A 25131-nucleotide genomic window follows, 5' to 3' on the forward strand; every position below is an offset into this window, starting at 1 on the left:
TGTGGATTTACACCAGTGCATCTGAGTACAGAATTTGGCTCACAATGAAATTGAGACCTTATTTTAGTAAGTACTAACTTTAAGAAGAGGTCAACTAGATTCTATTTCAAAACTTCTACAATTTTTTATACCTGTTTCAAGTGATGGGGGCAAAAACCTGAACCTTGTCCATTTATAAATAAAGCCCTCTGCCTATTGTAGAGACCCTGAGAGCGTCAGTAACTTCCTTCCTGGCTGAGATGATATTTCAGAGACGTTCACTTGGACTATGAGGTCAGTAACGAGGGGCTCTCCTCCTGCACTCTCTCTGCTGCAGCCACATATACTGATTCTGAAGAGACATGAAGTCACGCAGGAGCTGCTGGTCTATCCTACTGTTCCTCGGTAAGTATGGAACAGGGAGAGATCTGAAAATGCCTCATTGGAAATGTCCTAACTTAAACTTGACGAATAGGCTCTGCATTGTTTCTAAATTGTAATCAGCACTTACATAGTTTCACATCATGTGAGGAAAAGGGAACTGGTTGGTACAGCCCAAAAAGGTTTTCTGTTTGTATTTGATTTAATCGAATACCCTGTAAAGATTTGATTGTATTAATCCGTTAAGCCTTGGGGGCACCGTGAGTCTACAAGGTGCAGCATATGATAAGATTTTATTGTACAGGCATCTTTTGTGAATGGGTTCATTTGCTGTTAACTATTACAACATATGTTACCTTATTTCCCTGTAGATTAGTATGAATGTTGTTTGAACCCCACTGATTTCTGTTGGTTTGGAGCACACACACTGTGGGCTAGGTTCACAGCAGTAGGTAGAGGTCTGTCACATGTACCTTCACTAAGAGGATGAAGTCTTATTAACTTGAACTTCCAAGGAGAAACCCTCTCTCCCTCTTCCCAGCACCTCCTATTCAAGTCCCTCGTTTCTTCCTTTTGATGTCTTTGGAAGGGAGTGACCCATCCCCCACTAACCTAGTCCTAAGCAACCTCCTCCATCTCCCCGGTTGGATCTCCAGGGTGTACAAAGGGGTCTCTGCACCAAGCAAAGTCTTTGGGGCCAGCTTGATACAAGCTATTACATCTCCAAGTCCTTAAAGGATCTTCTGAGAGGCAGGATTCAGCTGCACTTCACCCTCCCTCTTTCTCTCAGTGCAGGTGCCAAGAGAGTAGCCCATCAGCCCTTACTCTTTTTATTAAATGAGTAAAAACTAAACATTCTTGAGAGCACTTTGGGTTATTTAAAAAAAGCCTATTTCCCAAAATGATGCAACCACATTTCTTGCTATTACGGTCATGCCCTGCCCATTGTTGGTTTATTCATTGAAACCCTGGAAACAACTTTATTCTGAGAGATTTCATGGGGCCCAACCATCTCCTCACATGCACATACACAGTCTCCATCAACTTTAGTTGGAGCAGCACCAGTTGTCTCCGGGATATAAGCATACCCCTGGAGATTTGTTGTTCAGCATGAACCAAGGTTACTGCCTTCTCCTCACATGCAGGTTTCATTGTGTTCAAATTTGCACTCCAGTGTACTGCTGGAAAGCACTGTTCTTGGAGCTACAATATTGATGATGTAACCATATATATTGGAATATAATAAAAAATGACACATGAAGCTAGAGTTTACCTCAGTGTGCCCAGTTTTGGTGCAGTTTGTAACACTGCATATTTTGTCTTTACCAATAGCATTAGGTTATTATTTTCCTACAGACACTTGAATTATTATAAGGGGGAAGTTTTCTCTGGTGCCAGGTGCAGGTGATTTGCTGATCTCTGTCGGTGTGTTTTCTGCAGGTTTGTCTCACGCTCTTCTCATTAACATTCCTCCGGATTCAGTTAATGGAACTGTCGGTCATTCTGTCCTTCTGCCCATCTCCTATAGGCTCCAGGAGCCATTTCCCTCTCCTCTGTCCATTCAGTGGTATTTCAGTAACTCCTCTAATCTACTCACCACCTACACACTGACTAACTGCTCTGTCAGTGCCGAGGGGATTCCCACCCGCTGCTCTGGATATAATTATACACTTCCCGCATACCAAGGCCGGACTGAATTTTTTCCTGAAAATGCTTCTCTGCTCCTTCAGAACCTGCAGCTCAGCGACAGCGGAGTCTACAGCGTCACCTTCAAAGTACCACAGCAAACCAGACACATCACATTAACTGTATCTGAATCTCACCTGAACCGTGGAAATGCAGACGGTGGTATGTATGTAACTTACAATGCACACAGCACTGAGGAAATCTGTCCCTCCATTGGTAACAGTGAAAAGCAGTTCCCTCTAATGTGCACCATTTTACATTAAACCACTTCTACTATATCGTTACCCAAGCATCTAATGTAGCTAAATTTTCTGCAGTTCTTCAGTCTTCTCTAATCATGACTAAACTAAATAGCTTATATCATCTGCTAATTTGGCCATTCACTTCACAGTTCACTCCCTTTTCTAGATCATTAATACATAAACATCGGTCCTGGTGTGGATCCTTCAGGCACTATCAAAGCAGATGCCATCTCTCTTGAATGTTTGGAGCATGCCAAGTACATATTGGACACTTCCATTAATAATATTAACCCATCTATACTACATATTGAAGAGTTGTGCTTGCACTTTGTTTGCTTTATTTTTTAACCTTTTTCCAATATATGGCAGAACTTTACCTCTCACCCCTTCACTACTTAATTGCCATAATAGCCTCTTGTGAAGGACTTTACAAAGGATTTGGAAAGTACAAGTAAATAATACCAAATATTATTTTACAGAGGCCCTGGGAGAGTTCTAGCAGAGTCAAGAGGCAAATGTTCCTTCCCAGATGCCAAACTGACTGGTTTCTATCAGATCATGTTAATTGTATCAAAGGTAATTTCATCATAAAGCAGCTGTTGCCTAAGTTTCCCCTTACTCATTAGGGTACTGTAGTCATTTGGCCAAATCCCACAGATCCTTCCCGACTGGGATAAAAGCAAGAGTCCAAACAAACAAAACTGAGTTACTTCCAGAACCCTGTGATGGAGACCCATAAACAGCTATTGATCTCTTCAGGTTTCCTCCTGTCTCTAGTTTTCTAGCCCAAAACAAAACTTTCTCAAGTTGCTTTACCAAATCCCTCTAGTCCCCCTCTCCAAGTTTTTCCTAAACCCTTATTGGGCCTTTTGCTTGGAGAAACCAATAACAGGTCTTATTTCCTTCAGGTAGAGACAATCACATTAGAGCCTGACTCTTCCCTGGTCTCTCTCTTACTAGAGCAAACGTTCTTTTATATTCCTGCCCCTTTACCCAGCATACATTGCTGCATGGTCTACTATTCTCAGTCCCTTTGGATTAGAAGTCCCAGGATGCCTCAGTCTTGGAATCAGGAACAGGGACCAGGGACCAGGAATTGAGAACCAGAACTGTAACAGGGCTAAAGTTGGACATTGAACCTCTTTTATAGGACCAGCTCACCCACTGACATTCATCTAGGTGCCTTACAACATTCTATAGTTATTAGTTCCATCAGTTTACCTGAAACTGAAGTAAGGCTCATTTAACTGTAGTTTACAGGATCATTTTTATTGCATCTTTTAAAATAGGTACAAAATTGGTCCTCGGTAGTAGTAGCAATATTTAGCATTTATTAATAATTACATTAATAAATACTTAGCTTTCCATTTCTCAATAGCTCATGTAATGATACAATTAGCTGGCTTTAATCATATGATTTTAGCAGCTCAGCCACTTCATGCTTAAGATCTTTTAGAACTCTTGGATGAACACTACCCAGTCCTGGTAACTTTTTTCCTCTTTATTTTACCAATGTGTTCCAGCACCTCTTTTGACACCTCAGTCTTTGACAGTGGTTCTATTTTATTACCTGAAATGAGTGCAGGTGAAATCCTGTTCACACTGACTTCAATGGGGCTAGGATAGGTATCTCCCCAATATACACTGTGGGGAAGACTGATGCAAAGTAGTCATCTAGGCCAAAATTTTCAAGACTGTTTTCACTAATTTTGGATACCTTCATTTTGGATACCCAAACTGGGAATTCTTAGGGCCTGATTACCAGGGGTACTGAGTACTCACAATTTGCAATTTCAAGTGCCTGTGAGAATTAGGTCTTAAGCAGTGTTGTCAACCCTCATAATTTTATTGCAAATCTCATGATATCTGGTGCTTATCTGAAAGCTCCAGCTCCTGGAGTCATGTGAGAATCTCTATTTACATAAAAAAAATTTCTGGAACGCATAGTTGTGGAGAATACTTGAAGACATGTATCCTAAAAGCTAAAATGCTGAAGGGAAATAAAGATTTCAAATCTATTGTTTTTTAAATCTCATCATTTTTTAACCAATTTCATTATTTTTTCTCTAGCCTGAGTCATGAATTTTGCATTCTTGGGGTTGGTAATCATGTTTAAGTCTCACAAATAGGGAGCCCAAAACTGAAATGCCCAAAATCAGAGGACACTTTGAAAACCTAGGTCTGAGCTTTTCTACAATATCCTTAGGCTAGCATCTGAGTCTCTCAGTCTTCGTACACCAAACACACTTACATGATTTGGTGCAGGTTCTTTTTATGACTTTGGCTAATTGTTCATCATATTCCTTTTTAATTCCCCCTCATTTCTACTTTACAATTTATCAGCTTTAGCTCCTGGTCCTTTCAACTGGTTTCGCTTTTGAAGTACACCATTCCTGCTTGAATATTCACTGATTCCCTGACACTTGCCCATTTTTTCTTGACTTCCATTTTCCTTGTTTTATTTATTGGTATGGATGCCTCTCTTATTTGATATGCTGTTTCATTAGCCTGTGGGCTGATTCTAGGGATTTTAAATTCTTCACATTTATCTTTAATTACTTTCTGAGTGGCATCCTCTTTCTTTTTTTTTAATCCCCCTTTCTAAAGCTTAGTGTGACAGGGCTAGTTTTTTATATTTCCCCCTCCCACATGGATACTGAATTCAATTATATTTTGAGTATTATTATATTACACAGTTGCTCAACTATCACTACTTCTGAAACTAGCTCCGGTGAGTCAATTGAGACTCAAGCGAGAATAGCCTCTCCTCTTGAGTGCTGTAGAACTAGCTATTCCAAGAAGTAATATTTTGTGGCATTGAGAAATTGCGTCTGCAAACTGTGTCTCAACATGTTATTTGCTTAGATGATATGCAGTGTGCTGAAATTATCCACTGTCACTGTTTCAATAGATTTTGTGGCCTCTTTGATCAACTTTGTTGATCTGCCAATCGCTATCATTAACGTGGTTGGAAGGCCAGTAGTATAATCCAGTCATTTGGAATTTGTAGCCATGCATGTGTTACCAAATGCTTCTGTCCTCTCAGAAATGCTATTTCTTTAGAATCTACTGGAATCTTTTAGGTACAGGGCTACTGCTCCCATCTTCATAACCAAATATGTTCTTCCTGTATGGTATATTCCCATGTATTACAGTATCCCTTTGCTTGTGGTCATCCACTGTGTTTCTGGGAACACTACTAGGTCTTTTTTCATTGTTTCAAAGTAGCCTGAAATTTGGTATATTAAATATAGGATTAAGCAAGGTAGCTGCTGAATCTACTCACACAGCTAATCGCACCCAAGCTCTTATCACCGCAGAGGTGAACATCAGGAAGGGACTAATCACACCCTTATCCTGTTCCAACTCTCTCTTTCTTCAGGCTGAGATCAGAATCTTACCACAATCCCATCAGACGAAAGGAACAGCCACACAAACCCCCATTCTTAGAATTCATGGATCTAGAGGATTTCCACTGCTTTTGGTTGGAGAGCTGTTTGTCTGTGGGTCTGTCTACACTCAAAGTGAAGGTGTGATTGGAGCATGGGCAGACAAAGCTGTGATATCTTTAATCTATCCAACAGGTGTAACAACAGTGTATATGTGGCGGCACAGGCTAGCAAATTGACCCAGGCTCCTCAGTGGGTTTGTCCCACCACGTCCTCACCATTATTGTTACATATGCTTCTAGGTTAAAGCTAGCATGGGTACACCTACCTGTGCTACATCACACCTTCTCTTGCAGTGTAGACATACCCTATGAGCCCAGACTGTCAATGGTCTGGTCAAACACTAAACTATCTTCTATCCACATCCATTGACACATTGGTCCTAAATGTCTCTATCCTCTCCATTACTCGCACAGAGTGTCATGGCTTACTGATAAACAGTGACCAATGAAATGTGAGAACAGGAGGCTTGATCATCAGTGGTGGAAGATCCACACAGAATTTGACCAATGATGGTGTAAGGAATATGCGATCCTAGACCATGATTGGGAAGGAAACAGGGATCTTTCTTCTCTAAAGCAACACCACTTGGCAACTTTTGGCCAAAAGAACAGTTCTAGACAATGACCATGGTCAATCCAGACTGCCTTGTGCCTACCACAGACCTGAGCATCTGCTGCTGTGAGGAGGTCCCCTCATATTTTGCAGGGAAAACTGCACATATCCTAGACAGTCTCTCACGCCTGGAGTTTTTACCTTGAATTTTGTGTTGAAATGAAACGTCAAGTCAAAATCATCATATTTAATTTGGTTTCGCATCAGAGCCATGTGGAATTATGCATGATTTCAGTGCAAAGCCAAAAGTCAGCCTAGGGTTTCTAGAAAGGAATGTGCACCTTTTGAGGATCCAAGTCTGAATTTCCAAGTTGTAACAAAACCCCAAAATAGCTGAGTTTTATGCAGTGTCAAATTTCATTGCAAACATTTTGCACAGTGCCAATACTGAATCAAACTGATTAGTACTGAATGTAAATCTTTTTCTGCTCGGTATGATTCCAAGAGGCTTTTTAACTTTAAAAGACGAATTAATCTTCTTTTGACAAAACTGGATGTAGGTCCAGCCTGCAGAATTTTAATCTGGATCCCAACTTCCCCAATATTTGAGGTTGTTTGGATTTGGGTTTTTGGTTTGGCCTGCTATTTGGAGAGCACCCAGCATTTGGGGGTATTCATATGTATGGTTTAGTTTCAGGCTCATCTCTAGATAAAAGTGAAACAAGTCTAAGGCTTCCTGGATGGTCCTCTTTCTCAGGCCATGTCTAAGCTACAAAATTAAGTCAAGGTAACTTATTTCAGTGTACAGCCACTGCAGTAATTACAGCAAAGAGTCCTGTGGCACCTTATAGACTAACAGACGTAGCATGAGCTTTCGTGGGTGAATACCCACTTCGTCAGATGCTTGTAGTGGAAATTTCCAGAGGCAGGTATAAATATGCAAGCAAGAATCAGTCTAGAGATAACGAGGTTAGTTCAGTCAGGTAGGATGAGGCCCTCTTCTAGCAGTTGAGGTGTGAAAACCAAGGGAGGAGAAACTGCTTTTGTAGTTGGCTAGCCAGTCACAGTCTTTGTTTAATCCTGAGCTGGTGGTGTCAGATTTGCAGATGAACTGAAGCTCAGCAGTTTCTCTTTGAAGTCTGGGCCTGAAGTTTTTTTGCTGCAGGATGGCTACCTTTAAATCTGCTATTGTTTGTCCAGGGAGATTGAAGTGTTCTCCTACAGGTTTTTGTATATTGCCATTCCTAATATCTGAATTGTGTCCATTTATCCTTTTCCATAGGGACTGTCCAGTTTGGCCGATGTACATAGCAGAGGGGCATTGCTGGCATATGATGGCATATATTACATTGGTAGACGTGCAGATGAATGAATGTGCACTGATGGTGTGCATGTGATGGTGTGGCTGATCTGCTTAGGTCCTGTGGTGGCGTCGCTGGTGTAGATATGTGGGCAGAGTTGGCATCAAGGGTTGTTGCATGGATTGGTTCCTGAGTGAGAGTTACTATGGTGCGGTGTGTAGTTACTGGTGAGAATATGCTTCAGGTTGGCAGGTTGTCTGTGAGTGAGGACTGGCCTGCCACCCAAGGCTTGTGAAAGTGAGGGATCATTGTCCAGGATGGGTTGTAGATCCCTCATGATGCGTTGGAGAGATTTTAACTGGGGACTGTATGTGATGGCCAGTGGAGTCCTGTTGGTTTTTTTCTGGGGCTTGTCTTGCAGTAGGAAGCTTCTGGGTACACATCTGGCTCTTTTGATCTGTTTCCTTATTTCCTCGTGTGGGTATCATAGTTTTGAGAATGCTTGGTGAAGATTTTGTACGTGTTGGTCTCTGTCTGAGGTGTTGGAGCAGATGCAGTTGTACCTCAGTGCTTGGCTGTAGACAATGGATCGTATGTTGTGTCCGGGATGGAAGCTGGAGGCATGAAGGTAGGCATAGCAGTCGGTGGGTTTTCGGTATAGGGTGGTGTTAACGTGACCGTCACTTATTTGCACCGTGGTATCTAGGAAGTGGACCTCCCGTGTAGATTGGTCCAGGCTGAGGTTGATGATGGGGTGGAAGCTGTTGAAATCATGCTGGAATTTTTCCAGAGTCTCCTTCCCACGGGTCCAGATGATGAAGATGTGATCAATCCCTCACTTTCACAGTAATTACATCACTTGTGCATGTCTACACTTTGCTTCTTGTGTTGGCAGTGCGCATCCTCACCAGATGCACTTGTATCGATAGTGCTGGTGTGGGGCATTGAGGGATGTCTCCTTAAAGCCAGTAACAGTCGACACTGCATCGACCTAATTAAGTTGACTTTTGTTAGGCCTGAATAAAGATGTAGCACAAAACCAGTTGTGCCAACCTGACTGAAGTCAAGCATCTAGAGGTTTCTGGGTAATCCCAGAGTGGAAAATACTGAGAAGCAGCATTGTCTCACAAAGCCCTGGGAAACAGTAAGATCAGTGACGGGGCTGGGACCAGCTATGTTATGTTGAGAAACACTGTTTGAAGAACTGATAAGACACACAAGCATCTCACAGTTCTGACTCTAACTCCTTGGTTTAGTGTTCGGTGTGTTTTAACTCCCTCGCATTCCTAACCTTTGGCGCTTGTTGAGATATTAACAATTCAATATTGTAGAGACTAGGCATGCGTATATATTAAAAGGTGTCTAATTTCTAGTTGTTAGACAAAGGGGGTGGGTTGCTCTAGTGAATGATCTATGATGTAATAAAACTGTCTATATAAGCTAATACTAAGCTGTAAAGAGGCTGCTGGTTCTCTTCGGATACGAGCTGTTCTTTTACTGACACGTGCACTTGTCAATAAAGAACTTTTGATCGGACCTTGCTGGTGTTGCCTGTCTCTCTGCGGTCAGACAACGAACTTTGCTGTTGGGGTTCGAGTCCCCGACACTTTGACGCTATGCCTGTCTTGGAGGTGGAGTTATTAAGTCAGTGAAGTGGGCAGTTACGTCAGCAAGAGTGGAATTTGAGCGTAGACACTTCAATAGTTACGGCAACGTAAGCTGCCTTACGTCGACCTAACCTAACTCTAGTGTAGAAATTGACCAGGCATCAGTTTTGTTGTTGTAACAAGTAACAACCAAAATAAAACATAGAAGCAAAAATAAAAAATAGCCTGTGGCTGTTACACAACAATGGGAAGTAAATATACGGAACACAGACAATATGTAATAATAATCTTCTCTGAGGCACAATAATGCTTAAGAACGCCTCCTCACTTCCTGTGTCATATTGCTGTGTGCCGTTCATTAAGCAGGAGTGCTTGTGCCAGCTAAGGTCAGAGTTCTATTCTTAGTTCTCAAAACTTTCCAAAACTTTCACTGATCAAGTTGAAATTTTCAAGGTGTGGTGTCTGACCAAAGGTTACTTGTTTTAGAATGACTGAGCAAAAATAGTTTAGCAATTTTGGAAAATGGAAAAATATACTTTCTTCATGACTAAAAGATTCTTACAGCCCATGTTTAATAGCTCTGGTGCCAAAAAAAAGTTAGGGATAGAAAGCTGACATTGGCAGGGAGCTAGTGCTCATTGAGGAGAAATGCTTTTAAACATGCCAGTGAACATTGAGTTTAATTTATTGGAGTTATGTTCCTTTGGAAATTACATTTTGTGCATGCATAGAATGAACAGCATGATTTTTAGCACTGTTTGGCAGTCATCTGAATAAAGCAAGGATGCACTACTGTGCTCAGGGAATGACACAGAGCGCTAGGGTCTGATTCTCCGAGCATGTGTTGTGAAGTGCTCACTGCTCTGAATTCCCATTTAGAGCTGTGTGAACATCTTCGGACAAATCCATTTATTAATCAAAAACGACATTTGTTTCAACCAAAAACTATTTGCAAATTTGATATGAATATGTACCCCTGGGGGTACGCAGAGGTCTTCCAGGGGGTACATCAACTCATCTAGAGATTTGCCTAGTTTTACAACAGGCTACGTAAAAAGCATTAGCGAAGTCAGTACAAATTAAAATTTCATGCAGACAATGACTTGTTTATACTGCTCTTATACTTTACACTGAAATATATGTACAATATATATGGCTGATTTTGTAAGCAAGTCGTTTTTAAGTGAGGTAAGACTTGGGGGTACACAAGACCAATCAGACTCCTGAAAGGGGTACAGTAGTCTGGAAAGTCAGTGGTTCTCAACCTTATGCTGTCCTAGCACTGCTGCCTGAGTTCAGCACAATCCTGTAACCTACCAAGACCTTCTCTGAAAAATATGCATTAGCCATTATAGTTATATCCTTATAAAATATTCTGACAACTTATTTTCTTTTATATGTCAGGAACAAGAAAAGAAACAGGAAATGAACCGAATCAATCTCCACTCCTTCTTCTTGGACTTCAGATCACTGGAGGCTTCAGTTTCCTCCTGCTCCTTCTGTTGCTGTTCTTCTGCTGCAGAGACCATAAAGGTGAGTGGTCTTCCTCATACACCTCACTCGCTGCTGTTGGTGCTTCAGATTCTTCAAAATTACTTTTTAATGAACAAATCCAAATGACCCTGACTAGCTTCTGGGAAGTCCATGTGCTGCCCTCCCAGCCAGAGTGAAGACGTCCCATGACATCATGCCCTGAAATGTGTATGATACTCCTCATCCATTATGAAAACATGGGGAAGTTGTCACAAGACAACTCAAGGGTCATGGACTTAATTAGGGTTCTCTGACACAGTGTCAGATTAGAGACTCACAGCATGACTCCATGGCATTTGTAAATAAAGACATTGTGCTGGTGCCATGCAACATTGTCTCCATGTTGTGACTCAAGATGCAAACTTTGGCATGTTTGTAGTTCAATATCAGGGCACTGCAACAATATGTTGCCCATAACACAAATAATAATAGTGCAAAATGTAGCCTTTGACGTTGGAGGGATGGAAAGTTATGAGCAACACTTCAGGACCTCCCCCAAAAGGAAATGTCACAGGGAGACACTGGTATTTTGGAGGGATATGCACCTAAAATACTATAGTTAGTTCAAATTATTAAACCTAAAGGCCTGATTCTCCTCTCAGTTATATCAGTGGAAATCAGGAGTAATGCCAGTGAAGTCATTGTGGACATACAAAACTGGTGTTAGTGAGGAGAGATTCAGCCCCACACTCTTTAGACACCTTGCAATGGATCTTTTAAGAATGTGAGGTTAATTATTTGCAAATAATTTTTGCTCCTAGAACACACTCACAGAGAGGGGGAGGGATATTATCGCTCAGTGGTTTGAGCATTGGCCTGCTAAACCCAGGGTTGTGAGTTCAATCTTTGAGGGGGCCATTTAGCAATCTGGGGCAAAAATCTGTCTGGGGATTAGCCCTGCTTTGAGCAGGGGGGTGGATTAGATGATCTCCTGAGATCCCTTCCAACCCTGATGTTCTATGATTCTAACTCAAAGAAAAAAATCCATTTCTCTTTGTGGCACTGAAGGATGTCTTTGGTTTCAAAAGCACAGTGCAACTATTGATTACAAGAATTAACAGCTCTTCATAGATGCAAGTGATTTAACTGAAGCACAGAATGTCCACTGTCCCTGTAAAATATTAACTATTCAAATAACTTTCACAGGTGCAGTTCAGCAGAGGAGGACAAGAATCATAAAGGAAGAGGTACTGTCAAACATAATAAAACACAGGGATCTGGTTTCCACACATAATATGGAGATATACCTATCTTATAGAACTGGAAGGGACCTTGAAAGGTCACCAAGTCCAGTCCCCTGCCTTCACAGCAGGAAGCAAGTTTGGGAGAATATTTAAGAAAAGCAAATTTTGAACAAACAATTATAAGCATTTATACCAGAAACCTGGTTCTATAAGTGACATGATCCATGTATCCAATCAAGAATTTTGAATACTTGTAACAAGCTCTTTGCAAACAATCTGCACACCCAGAATTAGTTCCCACAATATACAACATTCACAGGACGTAATAGAAAAAGCTAGTTTCTAAAATGATTAAAGCTGAAATATATGCTCTAAAACTAACTAAGGTGATTAGTAATAAATATAGGTTGCATTAGTGAGATATTTCTACTTTTTATATGCTTAAATGATCAGCTGTACATTTTTATTCAGATTTTGGGGAATAACAAAAACAGCTATGTATGCAAATACATAATCATACAGCTGTAAATATGAAATTCAAATACAACAAAACTCTGAAACGATGACAGAATGGGGTACAATAACTCCTCCCAGCTCCAGCTCTGCTGCCCTTCTAATGCAGTATCAGCCCCAATACAGTCCACTAGACTGACTCTTCCATGTTGCCAGCTGCTTTTACGTGATTGTAGGCTCTTCCTTGCAATGAATGTGATCAGCAGCCTCCTCTCCATGGTATTGATAACAACATTTTGGAACTCTGAGCTAACATTATGACAGCAAAGCTCATTACAGAGATTGAAACACCAAGAACTGAGCAAATGCAGCTGAAATATACTAACCATAGTAAATGAAAACTGCATCATTCCCTGCAAGATACTAGACTCTTATCCCAGTGGACTGCAAAGGGAGCAGTGGCCTTTGATTTGCCCCTTTGTATGAATCATTCTTGGCCTGTTTCAACAACTACAGAAGCAGCTTAGTTGGATGTTCTCCTTTATGATCATTCAAATCCCCTTTTCTCGTTGTTCTACCCCCCCCCCCCACCTACTACACACAGAAACCTCTGACCACTCTGCACACAAGTGGAACTATTTTCATTTTGCGTCTCCACAGATTATCTCATTAGCACAAATTAGATAATTGCACTCTGCCTCTTTCGCTTATCTTCTGCCTCTCTCTCCTATCTATTGAGTAATTTACATCATTACATATATCACTCCTGAGCTGTACTCGTTGCTACTGGAAATTATAGAGCTATTTTTTTAATTAATCTGGGAGAGATACAGAGACAAATGACTAGGGATTACTAGTTAGGCTGCTCCTAACTAGTAATCCCTGTTTTCTGTACAGTACTAACTGGGCTATGATTCTGCAACCCTTGTGCACAATGGCTAGATGGGGAAATAGGTGGTTTGAAGCATTTTAAACAACATTTACCACTTAGTGTAGACTGGGTTTAACACATTTAAAATATTAGTGGGAAGCTGATGGTTGACCATGAAGACAGAGCACATTTTTAAATATGCTAAACCCTGTTTACATTAACATGTTGGTTAACACATTCTAAACCATAACCTGTTTTCCTAGTCTCGACAGGCCCATTGAATAGTACTTACAACATCTGAATGCCTCATACTGTTTTGTATGATGTAGGAGGATTGACATCAACGGTTACCACTCCTCCCTCCCCCAGACATGGTGGCAGATACTGGAGGGTGGGCCTTCGCAGAAGAGGAGCACTTGACTTTCGTGCAGGCTATTAAAACCTGGCTGCTGAAACTGTGGGTTTTGTGGCCCTGGAGGCCTCGTCAGCCAACCCTGCAGCTTTCCACTCCCAGCTGGCTGCCAGAGCGAGCATCAGCCCACAGAGGCTGAACTCTGACACTGCTCCAAAATCATCAGCTGGTTTGTTGCAGCATTTCTCTGAGTGAGCAAAAGTGAATTCACTAGAGACGGACACAGATACTAATGGGAATTAGCATTTGTAAAAGGGAAGGAGGGTTGTTAATCTGAGAGGGAGGTCAAATCTGTTCTGTGATGCTGGATAATGGTGGTGATCATTGATTATTATTTAGTATTTATATCATGGTAGCACCTATCGACTATCCAGGCCAGGGCCCCATTTGCCAGGCACTGTGTAAAAACTCCCCAGTAGTTCTCACATCAGCATTACAGGAGTTCTCCTTCTCAGTCTTTCTGACTCTGATCACATTCCTCAGCATGGAAGCTCTTACAGCCCTGACATTGGTTGTTCTGGGTGGTTATTTCCCCTTGCTGAGGGTCAGTGTGGTTTCATGATTTTCTTGCAGCAATGGCAAGGGTTGCTATAGCTCTGCAAGGTGTGGTTTTCTGTGCTTCCACTACATACACTGGTGACACCTGTCTTTGCAAGACTAAGTTGTCTGCTGCTGGGGATGGAGGAACCAGCTCACTTTAAAACCAAAGTTACATGAACCTCCACGCACGTGCTAAACACAAACTTGTATAAAGCTGAGATCAGTGTAAATACTGGGTCCCCCATATGTCACCACCTCCATCCCCCAGCTCTCTGTCTGACCTTCCCCCTCCCCCTTCCTTACCTCCCACCAAGCTCTGCATGGCTGACTCTCATCCTTCCCACTACTACCCCTTTGCTCCCTGTGACACCCACTACAAACAAAAGCTCAGACTGTCCCACTGACCCACATACAAACAGGCCCGTGACTAGAGCTGTGTGAATGACTTAACTTGAGTCTCAAACGAGCTTAACCTCAGTCCTGAGCTCAGACTGCCTCAGCCAATCAGCACTGCTCTAACTGTGGTCGCTTCTGTGATCTCTCCATAAAAGGCTTTTTGCAAATGTTTACCTCTCTCTGTATATTGGTGTTCTGCACTGATCTGCTGTGCAAGGCGTGACCCAAGTTTGGGTCAGGTCTTTAGGGATAGGTCCATGGGGTAAGCACATGGGAGAAAGATCATGTTATTTCTAGCATGTGATTTGAGCAATGTCCCTGATTGGCTGAGCCTGCTTTCCATACGTTGACTGGTCCAGGGCCCCAGATCACAGTACTTTTACAGTATGTCGCATTGTCAGTCTTGGCCTCTATAAACTTAATTTGTCTCTTATTTTATTATTTTCAATTGCAGTCAGTAGTTCCCAGCCCAACTTTAAGCTTAAGGGAGGAGGATGGAGAAGGAACAGCTGCTGAATCAATTGTTGCTCCTTGGTGTTATATGATAAAGAAATATAAATAGATCAATATATGTACTATATATAAATATACAAATACATTTCTTTTTAATTAGGACTGATCCACAAGAACAAGTTTCTTAACTCGGGGGGGGGGTGTTTGTTTTTATCTAGGTACCAAATCATGAGGATTCTCACATGGAAAGTTCGTTACCAATGACGGTATCAACAATTTATGCAAGGATTGGAGAAGACGCTGGGCAGAGGCAGCACAGATCAGAGTCACAGACTGAATACGCCTCTATAAGCTTCTCTTAACAGCAGCTGTAACCCCAACATGCAGCGCTGGTTTTAGGCATGATCCGCATATGCAGTTACTCTGGGAGCCACACAGTTCAGGAGCTCTGCTGTAAATAACCAAATTATCCTATTTAATGGGAACAGTACAGAAATGTTAGCATTGTTTAGATGGTTTTTCCAGACTTCCCAACTCTTCAGAAGAGTGTATTTTACACATGTAAATAGATGATGGATTAAATCCAAAGTGTTTTTGTGAACTCAGGACTCATCTGTTTTAAGTGCAGCTTGAGGCACTGAAGCCTGTAGATGATCTTTATTGTCTCTTCGTACCATCGTAGAGCCTGGAGGCCCGAGCCAGGGATCAGGATACCATTGTGCCAAGCAAAGTACAAACACAACATAAAGATGGTTCCAGCCCCAAAGCGTGTGGGACATCTTAAGCACTAATATGTGTTCCACTGACAGGTATCCTGTGTGCCCCATTCCACTAACTCTCTGGGTGCATAGAATATGTAGTATGTGTTACATTTGGAGCCACCAAGTTGTCTCCAGAATAAGAAACTTACTGTTCTAGACTCTGCTGTGGTCTGTGTGCTCTGAAAATCCTGGAATTAGCTGCTCTTTATTCATTCTAAAGTAATTTTGAAAACACAGAGAGAAGATAAAAGGAATTGGGTGAGTGAGGTGTGGAATTGCTACTTATCTGGGGAAGGAAGGATCTTCCTTTTGCAACTGTTTACATTTTTCATTTAGCAGGAAGCTAATATCCAGGAGCTCCCCTTAATTTGGGAGCCTGGAAATGTAGCAGAGAATTTTAGATTCTTATTTAAGTAAGTTTCTTTCCCTTTCATTGTGAAGATACCCTTGGTACATGAAACCAATATAACTTGATTGCTAGTTATGAATATTTGTTATTTATTTTTTCTGGCATCACAGCCGCTCCATGGTTCATTCTCCAACCAAAAGACCTAGCTTTAGGGATCCATGAAAATTGTGGCAACAGAACCCTCCATTTCGGTTCAACCCACATGGAAATATTTTGGGTTGAAATTACCCAAAACATTTTGGTTAGAGTCAGTTCAAAATAAAACTGTGTTTCCCTGTTGTGGATCATTGTGTTATAGGAGTCATAGTTTGGGTGCCCATTCTCTTCTATAGGCTGAGGTCCCTGGTCACACTACCTCTCCCATGAGGCAACAGTCTTCCCAGTCACTGAATGCTGTAGTGCATCATGGGAGTCACATGGCTGCAGTTATATCATGGAGATGGAGTCCAACCAGGGAGTCTGGCCCATCAAGGAGGTTGGAGGCATTGTGCAGCCTGAATTACAGCTCCAATGAAGCAATGCGCTGCAATAGGGGAACTGACCAAGTGTTGGTTTCAGTCATTTGAGCAAAGTAAAATTAAATGTTTCAATTTGGGAATCTTGAAATATTTCCTTTCAATTGTCAATGTCAAAACAGAAAATTTCAATGTTTCTAAATTGAAATTTTTCCGAGTTTTTCATCCTGCACAAACTTTTGATGTTTCAAGATTGTTTTTGTCCTAAAGTGGCCCCAATCTTGAAATACTGAAATTTCCTGGGGTGCAGAAATTCTGATCTTTGCCCAGCTCTTCAGATAAATTTATGGCTCTGGAAAGCTTAAGAAGAGTGCCCACCTCTGTCCACAATGTATATAATTGTAAACAGGATTATTTCACACAGCCAGATTCTCAGAAGTGTTCATTGATTATTTTTTTGTCCCTCCATTTCTGAGACACCTGGTGCCTGATTTTCAGATATACTGAGGATCTGCAATGCCAACTGACCTTAATGTTCACTAATTGTATGTACATATCTGAGGATTATGTCTTACCTTGGCAGTAGGATGGAGTAGATGATGTGGTGTGTCTTTTCCAGCCCTGTTACTATGAACTGTGACAGACCCAGGCCAGTGGGGTATAGGAGTCTGGTCCTATTAGTATCCAGGAAGTGGGCGGGCAAAGCCTGCCCACTGCTAAAGGACCTCCCTCCAGCCTAAGGGGAGGATCCACAGGTCTGGGATATTAACTAAGTACGTGGGACAACCAATGAAAAAAACAGGATCGAGAGTGAGGTCATAGGGCTAAACGAAGGGAACCTGATGGGGGCACTGAGCAGAGAACCCCAGACAATGCCCACTGCTCCTCGAAGGCGTCAAGGGAGCCAGTGGACGCCGCCCAGAGGAACTCTGCCCGGATGCGGGAACGGACGGAGGAGTGGAAATAGGCTCCACAGTCGCAGGATCCCGTCAGCCAACCTCCTCTCCCTGGTTTTATAGATGGCAAGTTTGGCCAGAGCCAAGAGGAGGTTGACAAGGAGATCCCGCGACTTCATGGGGCCATGGATGGGGAGTGCATAGATAAACAGGTGACGGGAAAAGTGCAACCAAAAACGCAAGAGGAGAGCCAAGAGGAGCCAGAACAGGAGCTGCAACCTGGCGCACTCTAATTAGACGTGCGCCAGGGTCTCCTTCACACCGCAAAAGGGGCAGGTGTTGGGGACAGGGGTAAACCGCGCCAAGTACACACCCGTGCTCACGGCCCCGTGAAGAAGCCGCCAACTGACATCCCCGGCGGGCCTCGGGACTAGGGCAGAATACAGGCTGGCCCACCGGGGCTCCTCACCCTCGAGAGGTGGCAGGAGGTCCCGCCATTTCGTATCGGGGCGAGATGCGAGGGTGAGGTAGTGAAGCATGTGGAGCACGAGCGTGTACAGATGTTTTCTTGGCGCGGTCTGGAAACGAACCGGCTGCAGAGTAGGCAGCCGGCTTGCCGTGAAAGGGCGAGGGGGTCGATTGGGTCCACGGGGCAGGGGCCCGATAAAAAGGTCCACGGGGCCCGGGGTGGAAGGTGGGCGGGGTGTGCCCTCTCGCAGGACCCGGTCGAGGTAGGCCCGAGCAGCGGGCAGTAAAGCGGCCTTCACCTCCTGAATTACGCGCCGGGGGGTACGAGGGCTGGAGAGCCCCATGCGCTGAGCGAGCGTCAGGGGATCCAGCCAGTCTCCCCGATCGTAGTCCAGGAGGTCTCCGACCCTGGTGACTCCTGCCAAGACCAGCCTCTGGCGCACCGCGGGGGACTCCGCCACCTGCACACGGAGCTGGGGGTTGTGTAGCAGGGGCTCCGCGAGGAGATCAACCCCCACGGTGGCCGCCACGGACCTGGTTGTCGAAAAGAGCTTCCAGGTCCGGAGGAGGTCTTGGTAGAAGACCGGCAGCCCAGAGAGGTCTCGCGGAAGACCTCTCGGATGGAGATAAAAGAGCTGCCGGTCGTATCGGAGCCCTCGGAAACGGCGGAGGAAGGCGTGCGCCAATACGCTCCACGCCGGACTACCAGCACCATACAGGAGCCTCTGCAGGGCCTGGAGGCGGAAGACGTGGACCTGAGTGCGCAGGTACTTCAGGCCCTGCCCCCCCCTCCTCCAGGGGCAGGTGAAGGACCCCTGCAGAGACCCAGTGCGTTCCTGGCCAGAAGAACTCCAGAACCGCCGTCCGGAGGTTGGCCAGGAAATCCGGGGCCGGGACCAGGGTGTTGAGCCGGTACCAGAGCATGGACAGGACTAATTGATTCAGCACCAGCGCCCTCCCTCGAAGAGAGAGGCACCGGAGTAGTCCTGTCCATTTCCGGAGCCGCGCCCTCACCCCGCCCTCTAAACCATGCCAGTTCTCCGGCGGAGACGGATGTGTGGCAGAAAGGTAAACGCCGAGATAGAGCAGCGGACCCGCGCTCCACCGGATGGCCTGAAGCGCGGGTGGGAGGGAGCTCGCCTGCCACCCGGCCCCTACCATCAGGCCAGAGCTCTTGACCCAGTTGACCCGGGCGGAAGAGGCCGCCGAATAAATGGCCTGGCAAGCCTCCACCCGTGCCAAGTCGCCCGGGTCCTGGACCACGAGGAGCACATCGTCGGCGTATGCCGACAGGACCAGCTGCAGCTCCGGCTCCCGGAGCACCAACCCCGTCATCCTCTGACGGAGGAGACAGAGGAAGGGCTCGATCGCCAGAGCATACAGCTGACCCGAGAGGGGACACCCCTGCCGTACTCCTCGCCCGAAGCTGACCGGCTCGGTCAGGGTCCAGTTGAGCCTGACCAGACACTCCGCGGAAGCGTACAGCACCTGGAGAAAACCCACAAACTGGGGTCAGAAGCCAAACGCTTGCAGAGTGCCCAGGAGATACCCGTGGTCCACCCTGTCGAACGCCTTCTCCTGATCCAGGGACAAGAGGGCGAACGACAGACCATCCCTACACCCTAATTCCAGAAGGTCCCGGACCAGATACAGATTATCAAAGATCGTGCGGCCCGGGACGGTGTAGGTCTGGTCTGGGTGGACCACGTCCGCCAGCACAGACCCTAGCCGCATCGAGATGGCCTTCGCAACGATTTTGTAGTCCGTGCTGAGGAGCGAGATGGGACGCCAATTCCGTAAATCGCGGAGGTCCCCCCTCTTCGGCAATAAGGCGAGCACGGCTCGCCTGCACGAGAGAGGGAGGACCCCGCCCCGCAAAGACTCGGCCCAGACGGTGACTAGGTCTGGGCCGAGGACGTCCCAGAACACGCGGTAGAACTCCACGGTCAGCCCGTCCATGCCCGGAGATTTATTGGTGGGCATGCGACGGAGGGCTTCCGAGAACTCGGCCAGAGTGAGAGGCAGCTCTAGCCGGTCCCGGTCGCCCGCGCTGACCGTTGGGAGTCCGTCCCAGAGCACTCTGCAAGCGTCAGCATCGGTCGGATCCGGGGAGAAAAGAGCCGCGTAGAAGGCCCTGGCCCTCCCGCATATCTCCGCCGGATCCGTGAGGGATCCCCCGCCATAATGAGAGCGGGGAGGGGGACAAACAGCGAGGGGAGGGGAGGGAAAGGAGGCAACCACCCCTCCCCGCTAGGCTGCAGGCAGGGGAGGAGGGTGCCAGAAAGGGAAGGCTAAAGGGGTGAGGGGAGCAATCGAGGACCCAGGGGCGGGAGGGTGTCAGGTCACCGACCCAGAGGGGAATTCCGGCCCCTCAAGCTGCACTAGGGGATAAGGGGGGCTAACAGCATAGGGGGGTGCAGTGAACAAGGGCAAACTCAAATGGGGGAAGGGCACAAGCGCATGGGAGGGGGCATGGGCACACGAGGAGAGGGGCTAATCAGGGCCGGGGAATCACGGGGGGGGGGGAAGTTGAGCTATGAATGGGGCAGAGGGACCACGGGGTAGCTGCAGGGCTGGGGCAGGACAATCAGGGCCGCAGAGGGAAATGGGTGGGGCAGACAAATGTGGCAAAGAAGAGGGGGCCAGGCCAAGGGGGTGGGGGTGGGGGGTGCGCCCACGGGCACTTGTGCAAAAAGTCAGTGGTGGCTGCTGCTGTTGCAGGCCCAAATGGTGGAAGTAGGCGTGGCAAGGCAGGTGAGCAGCTCAGTCCCAGAGGCAGGAGGCCGAAGCAGAAGGAAAACAGCCAGCGGAGGTGGTGGAGGGGGCAACGATGGTGGTGGGGGTGAAGGGGGACACAGATGGACCGGGGGCAGGCTCCATGCCACACCCCCGGTGTGGCAACAGACACAGTCCAAACCCCCACCACAAGAACACAGTCCAAAAAACACTCAGTCCTCAAGTGCCTCCTCCACGGTGGTCTTCAGAGTCTCTATGAGGTCCTCCAGCAGCAGGAGGTCCTCTCCTTCTCCTCCTCCTCCTCGGGGCTCCAGCAGCTCCCCAGTAGCAAACACAGCAGCTCCAGACAGTGGTCTGGTGGCCAGGCAGGAGGGACCCCACTCAGAAGATGGTGGTCGTGGAGCCCTCAGCAACAAGGGCTGGAGCTGGGGTCCCTCCTCTGGGGAGCAGGCCGGCAGCCCCCCCCCTCAAGGGGCTGTGGGTGGAGTAACCGCAGCAATTGAGGTGGTGGTGGGGAAATCTACTAGCCAGCCAGCAAGCAGATAGCAGAGAAAGGGGGTGGGTGGGTGGTGGTGTCTAGCCCAGCCAGGGGAGCAGCCGGATCAGCAGCAACAGCAGCAGCAGCAGCCCTCTCCCTCCTACCCTCAACAGCAGAGGAGTAGACGGGGGATCTTCTGGCCACTGGAGAAAGAGGTTTCTGTTCCCTGAGTGACCAGAGCAGGGGCTGCACTAGAGTAATCAGGAACCTGCTAGAACCAATTAAGGCAGACAGGCTGATTAGAACACCTGCAGCCAATCAAGGCAGGCTAATCAGAGCACGTGGGTTTAAAAAGGAGCTCACTTCAGTTTGTGGTGCATGTGTGAGGTGCAAGGAGCTGAGAGTGAGAGCTGCTGGAGGACTGAGGAGTACAAGCATTATTGATGCCAGGAGGAAGGTCCTGAGGTGAGGATTAAGAAGGTGTTTGGAGGAGGCCATGGGGAAGTAGCCCAGGGAGTTGTAGCTGTCATGCAGCTGTTACAGGAGGCACTATAGATAGCTGCAATCCACAGGGCCCTGGGAATAGAGGGCGGGCCCAGGTTCCCCTCAAACCTCCCAACTCCTGATCAGACACAGGAGGAGTTGACCTAGACTGTGGGTTCCACCAGAAGGGAAGATCTCTGAGGTGAGCAAATCCGCCTATAAGCGTAGGACCCACCAAGGTAGAGGAGAAGCTTTGTTGTATATATTATATACTGATTAGAGACAGTCAAAAATGTTCCATCTGATATTTTTCTATCAGATGCTGAATCAACAAAACAAACATTTTGCAGGACTGCATTGATTTTATTGCAGGTTTCAATAGACAATTAGTAAAACACTTTATTTCTAGAAGGTCAAAATGGCTAGTTTTAATAAGGCTGAAATGTTTCATTTAGACTTTATAACTTAAACATATATAATATAACATACATTTTACCTGTTTTTGACCCAAATGGTTTGCCAATTTGCAGGGCCTTGAGGGTTTTTCTGGTAGGAAGAGAAATTGATGATAAAGTCAGGTGTTTGTTTGATGCAATCCTTTTTATTTACAAAAAATGTACCAAGTCCTGTTTTCTTGAACACAGCAGGAATAAAACAGTGGATGGTTTCTTTGCTCATGGTTCCAAGCCTCTTTCAGCGAGCACTCTGCCCAAAAGCTTTCTGAGTTTGTTCTCAGGGTCATGCTGCCAGGGTTTCTCTGGGGCTTTTTTGCTCCTTCTCAGAATGCTTCCATTTCCATTATGTTTTTGTTCTCTCTCTCTGTGGCTATATCTACACTAGAAAGCTTACAGCTGTACTTCTGCAGATCCACAGCTGTAAGGTCTCCCATGTAGATGCTTTCTGTGGATGGGGGAGAGTTTTCCCACCGGCATAATTAAACCACTCACAATGAGCTGTGGACCTATGTCGGTAGGAGATGAATGGGCCAGTTAACACCTTTTATCTCTGCCCTCTTTTTAATAATGCCACAACTTGGCTCTGGCAGGCAGACATAGCACTTTTTCCTTCCAAATACGGAGCACTGTGGCAACCCAGCACATGGGGATAGTGAGAGAGATGGTCAGACTGTGCCCTTATTAAGGCAAAAGTCACATTTAGGGCAGGCTTTGTGAACACCAGCTGTCTGCTCCTGCCCTATATTCAACCACTTCACCCGCTCTATGCAAACCACCCCAGAACTGCCAGACATTAATCCCCTTTGAAGCAGAGCTAACCTTAACTCTGCATTAAGAAAGTTTTGGGGCAGAGAATTGAATATATATTTCTCGGTTAAAAACTGAAGAAAAAGAGTGTAACCCTCTCTCCAAAAAGCCAGCAACATATTTCATGCATCTTAAAGAAGCAACAAAGGGCATAAATTAATGTCTTTTCCTATACAGATCACTTTTAATTAGTATATATTCTTATTTGGTTTGGTCTCTTTTCCCATTTCTAAGAAATACACTACAACACAATACAATCTATGCCTTTGCTACACTTTGTTTGGCTGTAAATTGTTCATTACATGACAGACCCGGCTGAGCTTTTGTTGAAACTTTATCATCATCCTTTCTTCTGGGCTTAGTTGCACCGGTGAAGCAGGGTAAGGAAGTATATAGTACTCCCTCCAAAATCAAGCCTGGACCTCTCCTGTCTCAGTCTCATCAGGGGAGACCAAAAAAGAGTCAAACTGGTTAACCACCCCAAAAAAACCTCAGAACAAAGCAAAATTATCCAACCTAATATAAAACCATGCCATTAATAAAGGGAACAAATACAGCCAAAATGCTTCTGAAATAAATGTAGTCAAACTTTACTAACTCTGGGTCACTGAGAACGAAAATGATGCTTAAAATTGTTGATTGGCTCTAGTTTTCAAGTTATGCTATTGGGTCAGTATATACGACCCTTGACTTGGGAATGGCAGAGGATAAGTGAGTTATAAAGGGAAGGGATCTCAATTTAAACCAGAAATGACTAAAATACATCTTTGACTGGATCTATGAATAAATCTATGACTGGTTTTGGACAGTACTTGCTTTTTAGGCAAAACAATGAATGATGCAATCTGAAGCTGCGTCATACATGATATGAATTGCATCATGTTATTCCTAGAAGTCATGGATGATGCAATCATAACGAAGCTTACATCACTCTGCTGAACAAATTGCCCTATATCAGCTCTAGAAATCATACAGTGTCGTGCTCTCTTATTTGTCAGTGTTTGATTTTGCAAAGGGACACATTTCTGTTTAGCCAAAGTGAGCAGAGATGCCTTGTTCTTGTGTGAACAGTGCAGATAACTTCTGCTATGTTTGTGGTGAAGTGACTTTTGCATCACAAAAGCGCAGTATAACCACTATGGTTAAGAAAGCCTATCACCTTTATTTTGGCTGCAAAATTGGAGATCAGGACAAAAGGTGGGCCCCACACATATGCTGCAACACTTGTGCAACAAATCTTTGCCAGTGGTTGAACACGAAAAGGAAAACTATGCCTTTTGCAGTGCCAATGATTTGGAGAGAGCCAACAGATCATACCAGCAATTGTTACTTCTGCATGATGCCTCCAGTTGGGAAAGGTGTGTCAAAGAAGAAAAAGTGGACTGTGCATTATCCAAACATTCCATCAGCCATACGCCCAGTACCCCATGGAGAAGGACTGCCGGTTCCTGATGCACCAGAATCATTCTCACTTGAGTCAGATGAGGAAGAGGAAGAGGATGAAACTTCTGGTCCTGAACCATCAATGTCACAGGACCCACATTTTCTCCCATCCTCCTCCTCTGAACCACACCTCATAACACAAGGTGAACTGAATGATCTTGTCAGGGATTTGGAACTACCCAAGAGTAAGGCAGAGCTGTTGGGCTCCAGACTACAGCAGTGGAATCTCCTGGCAGGTGATGTTAGGGTTTCCATGTTCCGTGACCGTCAAAAGGATCTTGTCCCATTCTTCTTCATGGAAGGTGATCTTGTAGCCTGCAACAACATGGATGGTGTGATGGCAGCCCTCAGCATCGTTCACGATCCAGATGAGTGGAGACTGTTCATTGATTCATCGAAGACGAGTCTTAAAGCTGTTTTACTGCATAATGGCAATGTTTTGCCATCAATTCCAGTTGGTCATGCAGTCCATATGAAGGAAACCTATGACAACATGAAACAACTTTTGAGGTGCATAAACTATGACCAACATCAGTGGCAGCTTTGTGGCGATTTGAAGATTGTTGCTCTCTTGCTTGGTCTGCAGACTGGATACCCAAAATACTGCTGTTTTCTCTGCGAATGGGATAGTCGTGCAAGAGATTCCCACTACATCAAGAAAGATTGGTCACTCCAACAGTCATTGGAGCCTGGGAGGA

General features: G+C 45.3%; 2 long non-coding RNA genes across 2 annotated transcripts in view; one reads left to right on the plus strand and one right to left on the minus strand.

Annotated features, from left to right (window-relative positions):
• The window catches only part of LOC123377050, a 28481-nt gene extending 14819 nt beyond the window's left edge, over positions 1–13662 (minus strand). The window contains exon 1 of the long non-coding RNA XR_006582054.1: positions 13534–13662. This is a non-coding gene — a long non-coding RNA (uncharacterized LOC123377050). The remainder of the gene's footprint in view (positions 1–13533) is intronic.
• LOC123377049 lies at positions 10603–15456 on the plus strand. The gene is made up of 3 exons (XR_006582053.1): positions 10603–10733; positions 11880–11920; positions 15261–15456. It is a non-coding gene; the product is annotated as an uncharacterized LOC123377049 (long non-coding RNA).
• Positions 15457–25131: the final 9675 nt, after the last annotated feature.

Source organism: Mauremys mutica, chromosome 9, assembly GCF_020497125.1.
Source record: "Mauremys mutica isolate MM-2020 ecotype Southern chromosome 9, ASM2049712v1, whole genome shotgun sequence".
Taxonomy (NCBI): Eukaryota; Metazoa; Chordata; order Testudines; family Geoemydidae; genus Mauremys; species Mauremys mutica.